Below are 16,735 nucleotides of genomic sequence, written 5' to 3' on the forward strand. Positions count from 1 at the left end.
CTGTCCGTGTTTTGCAAAGAACGTACTCTGAAGAGGAAATGCACAATAGAAACATCCCAGTGTATTAAACGTCCATTTAGAGCAATAGGATTTAGTTGAATTTTCAAATAAATAAACAATTCTGTAAAGCAGGTTTGCATTCCACTATTTTACTTCACTTAGCCTTGCAATCTGAGTACCATAATTAACTTAAATATTTCCCTTCACTATTTTCCAAAACACTCTCTTCTAAACTGTCAGTCAGAATTCTGGAGACAGTGTGATTTAAAACAAAAAATCGCCCTTAACATGTGTCTGATTAATTTTAAGATAATCAGGATTAAATATAAAACCAGACTGGTTTTTTTTTGTGTTTTTTTTTTCAAGGAGTCCAAATTAATAGATAAAAAGTATTGTATATATGCAAGCTCACTTTATAGCTGAGTGATGCTAATGCTTGTATAATACTCAACACATTATATACACAAAAGGAATTTGTATTCCAAAACCTGACTACAGTATATTCTATAAGAAAAGCGGAGTTTCAATTCAGATAGTTGGTAGCATGTTGGCAAAGTGGTTACAGAAGTAACAGCGGGTTTACTCTAATGCCTTGCTTGTAAAACAAGAGATCACCTTGGGCAGCCATTCTTTGTTTGCTGTCATTACAAACAACTCAGGGGCGATCAGCAGCCACAGTGACAACCTCATTCCTCTACCATCTGCTGACTGTCAATCAGACAGCAATCCTGAGGCTATTGATACAGTTGCCAGGCTGATTGGGACTCAGTTGTCAGAAAAGGCTTTATGATGTCAGCTTACCGGATCGTTTCTCTGCATCTACAAAAATAGACTCTTATTTCTGATTTGCATAATTTTCCAAGTTATTAGGAGCAAGGGAAATACATAATGTAACATGCTGCTTCTGTACAATTCTCTTCAGATTCTGCTGGAGGACAGTGGTGTTGGAAATCCACTAGATAGCACTCTTCTCTCTGAGGGCCAAATCCTGCCTGGCCTTTAGACCGCCTCAACAAGAACCAGATAGAATTTCAGTCCCTGTGCCCAGGGGAGCATAGGAATGTACCACTGCTACTCCCATGGGTGTGCACAGGGGCAAGGGCCTTCCACTCACAAAGGCGAGTGGAATAGGTCTGGTACAGAGTGGAGACTAAATTGCATCTGTGGGAGTGCGTAGTGGCAAGAACATGCCTCCTGCAAGATGGAGAATTCTGGGAAACATTCTGCATCCCAGGGCTCCTCCTGGATCCATGCGGTTCCATCATGTCCTTCAGCAGGCATACTCTTCTCTGAGTTAGTAATAAACCAGTTCCAAATCTCAGGGGATGAAATTCACCCCTGTGCAGAGGAGTAGCGCAAGGACTTAATTTCTACTTAACTCCCACTTTGAGGTTTTTTTAAAGTAGGGTTTGACTGGCATATTGTTCCTGGGCCGGCTCTCTGAATAGGGGTGAATTTTATCCAGTATTTGGGGGCATGGCTGCTGCAGGTGCTACCTTTTTCAAATGAGACCTAAAATCCAGCTCTTGACCTATTCTGACCTTTACAGACCCACTGCACGTCTCACAGGGGCAGGAACCCCATTGTCCAGACTAAATTTAATCTCCAGGTTTATATTCTACCTGAACATTCTCAGTGAAGTTCCAGTTGGACACCGTCTTTTCCTTTACTCCCTGTACCACACGTGTGTAATGTTGCTGTTCCTATAGCTCTCGTAACAGACAGGAGGGTTGGGCACATAAACCCTTGAGAAGTGGAAAAGACCTTTATTGTAATAAGGCTAATACTATCAATTGCAGTAACTGGGGGCCCCTAACTCCCCTGGGGAGGGCTTTCCTTTCTGTACACAAATCTTCCCAACTCCAATTTGCCCTGAACTCCCTTTGGATTGGGTTTTTCTGTCCAACAATAAAGGAAAGGCCCTCAAATCTTAAAATACCATTTTTTGTCTCCCTAAGTAGCCCTTGTGATTCACTCCTTTTTTGGGCTGGGTGGGTGGGTGACACAGATGATCTGAGAGATGGGGTCACAATGAACAGCTCCCCCAAAGGCCCACTGTGGAACTACACTTACCAATTTAGCTTTCCTTTTGAACATTTAGTTTAATGTTATTTGTTTATGTCACTATACTCCAAATAATTATTCACCAAAACTGAAACTTTGGCCTTGTTCTTCCACAGTCTTACATAGGCTGTTTAAACAGCTGTCATGTTCCAGCCCAGAAGTGACTGCATTTCATTGCAAGGTGCATTGATTCAGATGCTTCCTGCTTCACAGTGATGTACAGATAGATGCTTAATGAATCTTTGAAAAGGAGTTTGAGATTGCCATAAATATTAAAATAAGTAGGATTAGCAGTATTCTATTTCCAAAAAGCAGGGGGAGGGAGGATTGCTTAGAATCACCTGTGGTAGGTTATTTAGTGTTGAGACTGGAGCTGAAGAATCCGTGCAGAGTAGGTTCAAGTCAGAGAACAAACTGAAAGGTAAAACTCCCTTTTTGCTTATGAACTTTTACTGCCATCAGCTGAGGATCAGTTCATTCTTTCTGCACTAAATTCAAACCCACAATCCCTTAGGGAAGAGGGTAGTGCATTAAGGACAGTGCATCCATCAAGAGTACCACCCAGTCCCCTCGAGCCTCGTCTTTTGGAGTGGCAAGATTTATGGGATTTCTGCCACTTAGTACCTTGCAACATAAAAACAGTATTAAAAAAGAGACACAGCCGCCACATTTGGCATAAACCCTACCAGCAATTCTGGGATTCGACACAGCAATATACTGGAGCGCTGGAAAACAGAAATCCTAAATTATACCTCTTGGGACAAATCTTGAAGTCTTTACTCTGGCAAAATCCACACTGATGTCAGTGGAAGATTTGTCTGAGTCAGGAGTTCAGGATTTGGCCCACAGATTTGTCTGAGTAGTGGCACTGAGTTTGCAAATCCTTACTAACATGAGTAGTCCTTGATCAGCTGAGTAATGCCACTGTAGTCAATTCAGCATGTTTAAAGACTACCTGCTACTCATGAGATTAGGTCCACTGCCCTGAGGAGAGAAAGGCTAATGAACCATAGGGAAAGGGCTTCACAAACTTGAAAACAAGTGGGAGTCTTAATTGTAAGTGGTGCACAAGCCGTCTACTGGCCCTTTACTCAGGAGTGAATTTCACCCTGTGAATGGTGCAACCCCATTGAAGTCAAGAGAGTTGAATGGGCAAGATTAGTTCTATAAATCAATAGATTTTTAAAGACAAGTGAAATAATGACACATTTAGGTGTGCATAAGCTGTAGCTCACGAAAGCTCATGCTCAAATAAATTGGTTAGTCTCTAAGGTGCCACAAGTCCTCCTTTTCCTTTTGCGAATACAGACTAACACGGCTGTTACTCTGAAACCTGACGTTTAGGTGTAACCATCTCCATCCCTACCCCGATCCTTGCCCTCCTCTTCTAAATCTTAAAGAAAAGCTGTGATTTTAAACTGCTACTATGTGAAGCATAAGTATCTGGTATCCCTAGCCAATCCTTTGTTTTCATATAAAATAATTCGTCACTACTTTTGACATCTTTGCATAGGTATGACATTTTGGTTAACATATATTAGGGGACAGCTGTGATTGTCTAATATAGGAAAATAAAAACAGGTCCTGGATTTAACTTTATTAGCAGGCATAGTATCAGGCACATAACGCCTTCATTATAGCAATCTGAATACTTCCTGAATAATTCAGAAGTGCCAAACAGATGACTTGTTGCTTGGATGTGCTAATGAAAATATCAAGGGAATTAATTAACAGTCAATTATATCAATTTTAGATTTGGACATTGATTCTGATGCTAAAAGCAAAATCTACATCCTTTACTACATCATGATTTTTTTTCTCCCTGGTACTACAATTTAGTTAAATAATTTCAATCAAAAGTAGAAAGGAAATATAGATTCAGATTATTTTTCAGTTTTGCTCTGCATTTCAATGTGCTCTGGATAAATAAAGATTAAAACCATGATAGGAAAATGCACACTTTTTTGCAGCTATGGTTATGCAGATTTTGCTAGTTTGATCTTTATAGTAATCTGTTTTGGGAAAAGGAAATTTGAATCTATGGATAATAAATTATCGGAAAAAGCAAAAGCAAAATAAACTGCATACTATAATGACATATTTACTTGTATTTTAATGTTGCTTTCGAAATAGACAGTGGGAATTATGTTATAATTTACTCTCTAAAAAACGACTTTTCAAAAATTGAAGTTTTGGTTTTGCTAGAGTTCCGTGGAGAGTAAGCTTATTTAAGGCTATTTTGTTAAGCTCTACATGTATAAAAAACCACTAACATTCTCTGATCTTTGATATTAGGGGAAGGCATTTCATTGAAATCAGTTTTTGCATGATTTGGCATGAGTTGTCTAGACTGGTTTATGAAATATGACAGCAAGTAGGAAAGTAATTAAAATGTATTTTGCTGAAAGCAGAAGTATTTTTGGAATCTATAACAACCATCTTTAATTTGCCAACCATTTCCACAATTGTTTTATATTAACTGGAGGATTTACCATTCTTGAAAATGTATACATGGACAACTGTGTGCATTGATAGCTTTATAGCTAAGTATTTCTCAGACTCTTGAAACAAAATGGTGAGAGCAGAGAAAATGATCAAAGAGTACATACAAATCCCTTTGACACCCTTCACAAATCATTCTGACTGACAACAGATGTTGATTGAACTCTCCCAATGAACTTAAAATGTTCTAATATATTGGCTAGGGCTATACAATCCGGCAGAAGCATAGATTTACATGGTGTTTTCGTCTACTTTTAGATTTGACCATAAAGAGAGATGGCCCCAAACTAAAACATCAACTGTCAACACCTTGAACCTTGTAGGATTAATGATCAGAACCAAGTTTTGTGGCACAGGCCTCTCTCTAAGTAGGAGTTGAGGCCCAAATTCTAAAGTGTGGTCAAAGAGTCGTTGGTACAGCTCAGGAGGTTATTGCAAAGGTAACTTTAAGCCAGTGGTTCTCAAGCTTTCCAGACTACTGTACCCCTTTCAGGAGTCTGTTTTGTCTTGTGTACCCCAAGTTTCACCTCGCTTAAAAATGACTTGCTTACAAAATCAGACATGAAAAAGACAAAAGTGTCACAGCACACTGTTATTGAAAAATTGCTTGCTTTCTCATTTTGTCTGTCTGAATTTTTAGTTTGTACTGACTTTGCTAGTGCTTTTTATGGAGCAAGTTGTAAAACTAGGCAAATATCTAGATGAGTTGATGTATCCCCTGGAAGACCTCTGCGTACCCCCAGGGGTATGCATACACCTGGTTGAGAACCACTGCTTTAAGCCATCTGTGCCTGTGCTTCACAATCCTGAAGTTGCACTGCTTTGGACCTGTCTTTTTGCACAGCATAGAACAGCCCTCATGCTGCTCTGATCTGCACTGACTGTCAACAGCCCCAAGGGGATATGCCACTAGCTGGTGTCATGAGGACATAAGTGAGCCCTGGTGATGCCCCTGAGCAATGGCCACATTCCATAAGCTAACAGCGGGGAAGGAGATGCTATAGGACTGCTAAGGCCACCATCAGATTGTAATGCTGCTAAACCAGGTGGCAGTTCTTGCGAAGTCTGTAGGTGTGATCTGAGCACTGACAAATTCATAGCTGGAAACCAGACCAGCTCAGCTCATGCAAAGACCATCCTGTATGTTAATGTTGTTCAATATAGGTGTTGAACTTGTAAGAATGTGTAATGCTTGTATGTTGCTGCATGCATTGATCTTACTTGTAATGTCTGTATCCTGCTATACAGTAATATGTAAGTTTTGGTTTATAATTGTAAAAATCCCTGCTCTGAACATGTGAACATAGGCAGTGGTTCTCCGACCCATCTAGAAGAACTATCAAGACTAGTGAGCCATTGTGCAACATGGCAACACAAAGGCTGGTTTAATTGACCTCTTCCACCCATGAAGGCGCTACATGCGAGACAGCATGTCCATCAGCTTGAATTCTCAAAAAGGGAAATAGACAGCTTACATGAAGATTTTTTTCATCTTTTTGTTGTTCAAATTCTTACAAGAGCTGGAGCTAAAAAACAAAAAGCAGAGATTCCCGGGGTCAACCTGGGTTAGCGCTAAAAAGAAATTCAGTGCTGACAAATTACTATGTCTCTGTCACATTTTGGAACCATAGGCTGAACTCATTTGTATATATATGTTTCCTGCTTTAACCTGTAAATAACTCTCTCATTTCTTTTTCCTGGTTAATAAATCCTTAATTAGCTTACTATAGGATTTGCTACCAGCATTGTCTTTGGTGTGAGATCTGAGGTACAAATTGATCTGGGATAAGTGACTGCTCTCTCTGGGTACTGGGAGCAGCCTGAATATTGTGATTTTTGTTGTAAGTGACTATTTATCACAAAGTCCAGCTTGCCTGGGTGGCAAGAGAGACAGGAGAGCACAAGGGGATTCTCTGTGACTCCATGGTAAGACTGGTTTCAGAGTAACAGCCGTGTTAGTCTGTATTCGCAAAAAGAAAAGGAGTACTCGTGGCACCTTAGAGACTAACCAATTTATATGAGCATAAGCTTTCGTGAGCTACAGCTCACTTCATCAGCTGTAGCTCACGAAAGCTTATGCTCAAATAAATTGGTTAGTCTCTAAGGTGCCACAAGTACTCCTTTTCTTTTCATGGTAAGACTGTTACAATGATCCAGGAGTTCACATTTGTTACTGGGTTGGTGAAATCTAATTATAGCACATACCACCAATTTGGGGTGTCTGCCCTGCTTTTAAAGTCTGTCCTGAGGGTGGCAACTCAGTCATGAGCCACTCCAGACAGTGTGATATTGAGTATCACCCCCTCACTGGATCTGACCCTTAATTTTAGTGTAATGTAAATTCATCAGATTTAATCAAAATTTACTTTCAAACACCATACTTTATTATCACGTAATACATGTGAAGTACCACTCTCCATTTATGGCTGTGCAGGTATAGTTATGGGGATGGGGTAAAGAAACCAAAGGCCCTTTCCTCACTTGCAGCCCATGCTGCATAGCAGCAGGGAGGGATTTCTACTCTACCTAGTGGTTGACAAGGCAGCTACTGTGGTGGGCAGTACACCAGAATCCCAAGGGCATATGAACTGCTATTTAGGGAGTATGATTAGTTCCTCAACCTGACTAATGAATGTACTGTCATCTGCAACATGCACTAGCCAGAGGGATATACTGCTCCTGTACAAAAAAGCAGGCAAATTTGCCCCACGTCACATCCATACAGCACTCCCCATGAAATATTGCCCTACCCAGCAGCATCTCAGAACTAGCAGACACAATAAGATGCATCCTGGCTCTTTAATAGCTCCAGCCCAGGCAGAATATGTCCCCACGTATGACATAAGTAATTCATTTCAATGAGTTTATTTCACTAGTGTAAATTTATCATTCTCAGGTTCGATTTCTGATTCAATGTTTTAGAGATGAGAAATCAGATCTGAAAGGCATCAGTAAAGTGCTGCCATTTATTTTAAAGCTGAAGATTAAATTAAAGTATTAATAAAAATAGACTGAAACCATTGTGGATAGTCCATTGATCTGTAGCTGTCATTCACCAAGCCCTAACATTCTTGAAGTGTGTTTTATTTATCATACTGTCATTCTGGTATCAAATATCCATTCCATAGTGGATCTCTGATTGGAAATTCAGAACTAGCTTACTTACAAAAAATTTCCTTGTAGCATTGTTTTTATGGGTAACCTTAAAACCTACTACATAAGATATGCTGCATGTACCACTCGTGCCATATTCAACCTTAGATCTGCACAGACATCAATGGGAGTTCTGTGTTTGGTTTTGGAGCCAATTGTGATGATATTCCCTCATTCACATATGCAACTCCCATTAATTACACTTATCCTTTAGAGCAGTGGTTCCCAAACTTGTTCCGCCACTTGTGCAGGGAAAGCCCCTGGCGGGCCAAGCCAGTTTGTTTACCAGCTGCGTCTGCAGGTTTGGCCGATCGCTTTTCCCACTGGCCGCGGTTCACTGCTCCAGCCCAATGGGAGCTGCTGGAAGTGGTGCGGGCCAAGGGATGTACTGGCCACCACTTCCAGCAGCTCCCATTGGCCTGGAGCAGTGAACCACGGCCACGGGGAGCCGCGATCGGCCGAACCTGCGGACGCGACTGGTAAACAAACCGGCCCAGCCTGCTAGGGGCTTTCCCTGCACAAGCGGCAGAACAAGTTTGGGAACCACTGCTTTAGAGAGTGCTTTGAAATACTCAACAAAATATGCCCCACATACAGATTCAGACCCATAAATGGTAACATGGTCTGATTGTGCCAGAAATGTTCAATGTATCAGACATTTTAAGCAGATATTCAGAGCTGTTTAGTATTAAGCTGTCTTGGTGTTTATAAAACAACCAGGAGTCTGGTAGCACCTTAAAGACTAACAGATTTATTTGAGCATAAGCTTTCGTGGGTAAAAACCATTCGGTGCCACCGGACTTCTTGTTGTTTTTGGGGATACAGACTAACAGGGCTACCCCCCGATACTTGGTGTTTATGACATTACACAGATAGTCATGCAAAAGTTAACTTTTAAAGTTATTTTCCAGTTAACTCCCACAAATGTCCCTCTGCATTTTATACTTAATATTATAGCTCCCCTCCCCTTTTTTCTTATCTCTCCTTGGTTTAAGACCCTTCTCTTTGATTGTGGCATCGTATCCTATAATGTGTGTCATATACTAATTCACCCTGATCTCCATCTATGATTCTGCATGTCCTGGCTTTCTGGGTTTTCATTACCATCTTATCTTAGTGTAATATTAATTTTTTCCCTCATTGATATGCACAGTCAGACATAGTTAATCCATGCTTATCTTCTACATATGTCCAAGTATCCCAAAGGTTTAATGAACATCGATAACCAATCTTATGGGAACAGCAGCAAACTCCTGAACTTAGAGGGGCTTGTTTGCAGCTCAGGTAAACAAACAAATGCAGCTCATGATTTAAAAGACTGTGATAGAAGGTCAAATTCTGTTGTCAGTTACGGTTCACCAGTATAAAGCTGGAGTAACACTGTTGAAATCAGTAGTTACTCCTTATTTAGGCAGGTATAACTGACAGCAGAATTTATCCTAGAGCCTCTAGATCTCTTTTTCTGCCACTAATTAAATTTGTATTATAACATATATTATCATTTCATTTAAAAAGTGGCTGTCCTCTCTAATTTACATGATTGCACTATTCTGGCTGCTAAAGCTTAAGGAGCACACCTTTGATAGCGCCCCAATAGATGTAGATAACTAGTGCAGATCACAGCAAACAGGTATAGTGTGCTGTCTGTGAGAATCACCACTGAGTAAATGAACCACCTGGCTTTTTCTCTAGTTGAAGTTCCTGAATGATCTTGAAGTGTACAGCGTATTTTACTAATCCAGTTTTATGTGAAATGTTCTTAGGGTAAGCTCCTATTTACTGACCCACTAGTTGTATAAGATATATACACTGAGGATATTAGTTATGGATTATGGGGATTTATTACAAAGCATTTTGTTAATAGCCATGCCAATTGCCAACCGATGAATACTATTATATATTGCCTTCTTTGCCTAAGCCTTCCCATGAAATATTATTATATACATTAGCTAAGCTGTGTGTATGGCATACTAAATGTGCTGTGCTTGTGATGTACATTCACAGATCCCGCTGTCATGTGCCTGTGTTTGAGGATAAAATGTTTCTCTTTGGGGGTTTGTGGTGAGGAGCATAGTACTGAAGTGTAGATTATTAGGCATGTCATCGGCATTGCCAGTACACTAAATCTGTATCCTGCATAGCCAGAAAATACTGCTAAACAGGCCTCTTACTTAGCATATTGACTAAGAAGGCCACTTATCACAGCTGAAATTTCTATCTAATGTTGGAGGTTGTTGTACCAGGGTCCCTTGGAAGCGGTCTGGGTTGGCATTAATTCTCCCAGTGTGTGTGAAGCCACTGTGCTGACCTTTCACTCATGTTGGTTAGTGAATTTTTCTCCTTTAATACCAGGAATAAATTACATGGTGTTAAAGTTGAGATCTCAGCTTGAAAACCCAATAGAAAGCTTGTACTGATGAACCTGGTTGTTCAATGAGGTGTTCGTCTGAATCATTCTTTCTCCCCCTCCATATCTTCCTCATTCTTGTTTTGAATGGGCTTGCCATTCAATATCAGTTTTAAGATGTAGCTGAAAATAATCCAGCTCCTCTGTGGGGCAGAGATGGGGGGAGATAGAGAGAATTGCATTAGAGAACAGACTGGGTGCTGAAGGACTTTATTACTGAGTGGCACCATTGCATTTACACTTCTGTAATAACTAAGAGCCAAAGCTGGAGAGAAGAACACTTGCAGCTTACATTGACTTCAACGGGAGTTGCAGGTGCTCAGCCCTTCTCAGGATCTGACCCTAACTGTGTAGCCATGTGGAAGAAACAGTTGTTGACAACTGGAGCTTTTCCACCATCCCCACCCTTTGTGCTCTGTATTTATCTAGCTTCTCCCTGCCTTCCTCTCCTGCCTTATTTGAGTCATTAAGAAGGGTGTAAGCCATTCCCCTCACTAGACAGCTGTACATTTTGGGCTTGATGACCCTGATCCTCCTGGTGCTCAGCCTATCTCCTTTCAATTGTTTCATCAGCTGCGTGACTGTCGGCTCACACCTGACAAGTGACAAGTCTCAGACTCCTGCTGACTAGATAATCAAAGTCTTGTCAGAGCTGTCAATATCCTGCAGATAGGAGAGGACAAAGGGAGGAAAGGTTTCTACAGAAACCACTGCCTTAAAAAAATACTGTCAATTCTTCTTATAGAAATCACCTGTTTGTTTCAAAACATTATATATTACTGAAAATGATTCCGTAGAACAAGCATATAAGTGGAATGAGCACAGAAGCCTTTAATGACATAACCTCTCCAAATCCCTAGTGCTCCGTATGTTTTGTTAGAAATTGTTTTGAATCCCTGATCAAAGGAAAAATGTAACATTCAGCAGTCATTTAACCTCGCTGAAGAATGTGAGGATGATCATTTCAAGCATAACAGTAATTATTCTTTGATAAGAAAAATACACAGCTTTAAAGCAAAGAATGTACAAAAATGCCCTAGTCTAATATTGTAGGCCAATGGTATTTATGATCCTTTGAAATTTTGGAACTTTTTCAAATCTGGATTTGATTTAAAATGTTAATTAAACCACAGGGCCAAATTCTGTCTTTAGTTATAGCACTGTAAATCTGCAATAACCTCACAGAAGACAATGCATTTCATCTGGATTTCATTGGTACAAGTGAGTGCAACATTTGGCACTCAATTATTGATTTTTTTTTAAATGAGGCTAAAGAACTATGTAGGTTCTATTCTATATGGGTTCTTACACTGCACTCATCAATGTAATATCTGAGCACCTTCCAGCAGTGCATTAAGCAACATCATTAACATCTGTCATGTGGTTGTTCTCTCATTCTCTCCCCAGGGGGGAAAGTGTGTGCAGTGGAGTGTGTTTTGGCATTTTTATTTTATACACACATATCACTATATGTTTATGTTACCAAAGGCAAGGTCAGAGGAATATGCCTTGCACTTAGAATGGAAGGTGGTGAGGTTTGTAGTGGTCCTAAATTCCTGGGGGAGTTCATTCCTCAGCCTCAGACTGCCCCTCCCCAAGAAAGCATTGTTTCCCCTCCCCTATTGTAGAAACTTCCATTGTTCCAGAGGAGTGAAGTCTTCATCCCAGATGCCCTGGTACATTTACTGTTAAAATAATATTACTGTTAAAGTATTGTGGTTTTGAAACTATGCAATGGTCATGTATTCTGTACATGCTGACTTCAATAGACAGATTTTAATCCAGTGTTTATTTTATTAGCAAAACACATTACCTTTGATTTGAAAACCGGCTACTTCTGGAGAACAACGACATATTACTTTTTACAACTGGGAGTCCCATTCAGCAATGACATCAGAAGAAAGGGAGCTGAAACATGCCTACTTTCTATTTGGGATACTTTGTCTGCCCTGGCATCAGGTATACAATAGTTTGTTTAGAAAAGAGAGACAGCTTGGCACACTTGGCAAAACAAGGAGTCTCTCTCCAAGCAGAGTTTCAGTCAGTGTTCTATACTTGCTGGTCTTTAGTTCCACTTCATGATAGGCAGTATTCCGGATAGGGGCCTCACTCCATCAACCACTTTCCAGTCTCCTGTGTGCATCACAAGATCCTGTTTCCCCAGCTTCCAGTCTATTTCTTTGCTATTAGGAATGAGTTTCTCAGACATTAAAAATTGTAGAGACGGTTGGGCTAAATTGAGAGTATTGAGGCTGTCAAAGTTTTAGGCCCCAGTGAAAAAGGCAGGAAGTCCCTGAAGGCAGAGATTGCTGGATTTCCAACATAGTACTCTGGTGCACCTTTTGTTTTGTTTTATTTGCTGGGGTTAGGATCTTCTTCAGAGGAGTACCCCATCCATTCTAGGCAGTCAGAAGCCCTGGTGTCCGTGAGTGATGGAACCTCAGGCTTATTTGTGAAGAGCTCATGTCCTGTTACCTGAGCTGCTGAGGCAGTGAGGAAGGCTGGAGTGGGGAAGATGCTCCTACCCAGATAACCCCTGGTGGATCCTTGGGATTGCAAGCCTTTGTGTCAAGCCAGCAAATCTTCCTTTGTGGGGAAAGGGCAGTCAAGAGACCCTACAGACAAGCTGTGCCCTTGCTCTACCTGGTGTTGATCTTCTGTTGCTGTCTATAGTCAAGAGTCAAGGGTTGGGGGGAGGAACTGAGGAGGGCAGATGGCCTGAGAAGTGGTGGCAGATTGTACCTCAAGCATTTAGCTAAAGGGGAACAGAGTCAGGGTCAGCTGTGAAATAGTTGGCTCTGAAAAGCTGCTGCTCTAGCTTCTTCCAACAAAGCTGAAGTAGGGGTAGGCAGAGCTGGTGAGAAATACAGCATGGGAACCTATATCTGAAGCATTATCATAGCCACCTCAGTTGCAGGTGGTGATGCCTCTGTGTAGCAGTTGCAAGTAGGTGAAATAAACTTTTGAGGCACTGGGCCAAGCCCTATTTATGTTTGAAGCAGACCATACATTCCCAGGTACAAGGGTCTTAGAGCCTTTCATTGACATTACTATTTAAAGTGATACTCAGTTGTGAAAAATAATGTTATATATAAACCATTTGATGCTGCTGCAGATAATGTACATTGATATATTAATGCAACATATGTAATACCACTGCTTAACTCAATGAGGTATACTTAAATTTACTGGTATGTAAATTAAATAACATAGCAAATACTTATTTTCTAATAGTTTTTAAACCTTGATAAATACCATTTAAGCAATCTGATTGTTTTTAATTAGCATACAATGCATGTCCTGATACATCTAGATTAAATACATAATTAGGTATATTTAAAGCACTTAATTTAAAGTATTATTTAAACAATAGTTTTCTTATTAGGAGTGAGTTTATTTGTTAGTCAAATGCCAGTTAAAGTGCAGAGTGGGTGGAAAAGAAGAGTTAGATGTATTACTTGAAAAAAGCAGTAGACAAAGTAGGTGGTAGAGAGTAAACACAGAAACTGGTTGAATTAATATCAGTATTATCTGTTCATTTCTAATTTTATCCATCTGTCTGAATGAAAAGATTGAAGGAGAAGAAAAAGTCCAGGAGGTTGATTCTGCTCTTTTTGACATAGTCGGACCCTAGTTTAGTTCTGCCTGATTTATATTGATAGAAATTAGAAGAGAATCGGACTCCAAGTTTGCAATAACACACTAAACATTATTGGACAAATGCAAGCCACTTGATGAATCAGCTGAGTTCATGTTATTAGGAGCTGTGTGTGAACCTGATTGATTCATTTCATAATGCTGTCCATGAACTGAACCCAGCCGTTTGGCTTGCAGAGCTGGAAGCAAATCAACCCCTATTTGCTTGCTAGCAGATCTATGTTCAAATGCACTTGCACCTTGAAGGGAAATATGAAACCCCTATAGCTATCCCCTCCAGAATCAATAAGACATAGTGCTTCTCCTTATTGCTTACCTAATATGCCTTGCGTACAGGAGTAGAAATTGTAGGGGGAGAGCCAGGGAGGCCAACTAGGTTGAGGGTGGGTTTGCTAACTTATCAGATGTGCAAACAACCTCAGTCCACCCTTTGCTGAACTTTCACAAGCATGGGCTGAAGTTTGGAAATGCTCAGATCTCAGATTCCAGGCCCAGTTCAAGTGGGTCAATGAAAATATTTTGCAAGACTCTGTACAACACCTGAGCTGCATGATGTCCAGACTTGACTAAAACCAAAGTATCAAAGAGATTCCACTCTGACAAGAGTGAGGAGATGCTACTCCATTCAAAGCACCTTCCTTCCAACAGAGTTTCATCCGTACATTGGTTATATCTGTAGCATTAGTAGCCTGTTATTCTCAAATTGTTATACATTTTGTCATTTAAAAATTGATAGTGGAGGTGATGTGATACATGAATGTGAGCTTACAAACATGATATACAAGTGTACTTAAAGCTAGTGTATAACAGCAGGTAAAGATCACACTAAGAAAGCCAGGCTTAGGACCACTTTGCAAGAGAAGAATGTGGCAAAGCCACCCTAACAGACCCAAGTTTGGGACTCATCAACATCATTGTTAATTGCAAATAAATAGTACTCATTATTAGCACCAGTGCAAGAGAAGAATTGGGTCCAATATATTTAACAGCAATTGTATATCTTGAACAGTCTTAGGAAATTCCAAGGGGAGTGACTAGACATTGCAAGTTACAGCACATGGTAACATGGGACCGTTAAATATTTTGAACTCTTGAAATGCCGAGGTGAAGACTAAAACTGCAAGATAATGGGCAGGAAACTTCTTGTTTCCAGTTAATTTAGTTTTATAACAGATGAAAATAAGTAAGTTATGATACAATCATTATTTCTACAGCATCTGTCATATTATAAAGAACTTTACAAGCATGTATGGTTAGTGTGCTAGTGTACCAATGGTTTTTACTGGTTAGTCTGAACCATTCACTTGTGCGTCACAGGCCCTATACGGCTAACACTTAATGGAAATTCTCCTTTAGCTCAAATGACAAGAACCTCTATATACTTGCTGTTATGATATTCCAAGGAATCACAGAATCCTGGGTGGCTATGGATTTTACATTGTTAAAGACATCTGGAATGTTTTCAGAAAGGAGAGGGATAAACAATAAAGTTTGATGCTTTACAACAAAGGGGAAGAAAGGTAAAACTTAATCCTATCCATACTTCATTTAGTTATCTGTCCCTAATTCTTCTCAGTCAGGCTTTTTGCTGAAGAAACCCATCTATGCTCTGCCAAGCCAAGAGAAGTTGTCTGGTTTCATGTTTATTCCTGGACAGATGCTTTATTCTAATTAAAATTAGGTCTATCACTTAATATTATTTTTGTCCTTTTTTATGGTTCATCTGATCGCACCCAGTGACCAGAGGGCACATACTGCAGCACTTAGTTTAATGTCTTACTTCATGTGCTACCACTTTAAGACCCTTCCCCCAAGCCACATTCACAGCTGAGTTGCTGGGTATCAGGACCTTCTCTGTTGCTGGGCTTCAGACAGCTGCAAGATCAATGTTTTTGCTAGTGGTACAAACTAAACATAAATAGTTATGTTATATACCTAACTCCCTTCTGTGAGTGTTTTATGGAAAGTGATCTTTATTCTGCTGTAGGTGAGTGAGATTAGAGATTGTTTTTCTAATGTACATGTAAAATATACAGTCATTTAGAGATTGAAACATTAGAAAGAAAATAGGAAGTTTGTTAACAAATTTCCTCTTTTGGCTATGAGTAACAAGATCATCTAGACGTAGGATAGTATTAAATATACATACTCCAAGCACAATTTTTAAAAATTTAAGGGTTATTCTCTAATTTCAAAATGAAAGGACTGCAGCTGGAGTTTTGCATTCACTTGCAATAAAGCAAATGATACTTTTTTAATGTTGTAAAGACTAGGCATAGTTTTTATATATAGTACATACACCTTATATTGCAAATGCATAAAGGTATGAATTACATTGGTTATCAAATAATTGCATTAAGTTTTAGTAGTCTGTCTTTTCTGAGGAAGCGGTTACTCTCTCTCACTCTCAAGGTATTTATCCTCTTACAGTCTCTAACTTGCCTTATTTTACAAATATAAGGCCTGTGGAACTTTTCCAGATAATTCTCAATGAATTTAATCTGAAGTGTTTTGTAGAATCATCACATCTAGAGAGGAAAAAAGCCTTGTTAGATCAGCTACTCTACCCCCCTCGCTGTCTGTTAAACGTTGTTTATACTGTTTTTTCCATTACTTTGTCCTGTCCTGCTTGAAATAACCAAATTTATTCAGGAGGAAATGTGGATAGGAGTCAAGAGGGTTGGATTCTATTCCTGTGTGTGACCTTGGGCACATTGCTTCACAACCCTGTGTCTCAGTTTCAATGATACTTACCTGCCTTCATAAAGCATTTTGAGATGTATGAATGGAAAATGCTGGACAAGACCTGGATAAAATTAGTCAAATACTGAACCCCCCCCCCGGGCCGAAAAATTGGTAATCTTAAAGTAATTTTCATTTTAAAGTGTTCAACACAGACCCATTTCTTGTGGTTTCAAATTTGCAACTTTTTAGGGTTTTTTATTCAATATT

This window comes from Lepidochelys olivacea, assembly GCF_965140295.1.
Source record: "Lepidochelys olivacea isolate rLepOli2 genome assembly, chromosome: 12".
Classification (NCBI taxonomy): Eukaryota; Metazoa; Chordata; order Testudines; family Cheloniidae; genus Lepidochelys; species Lepidochelys olivacea.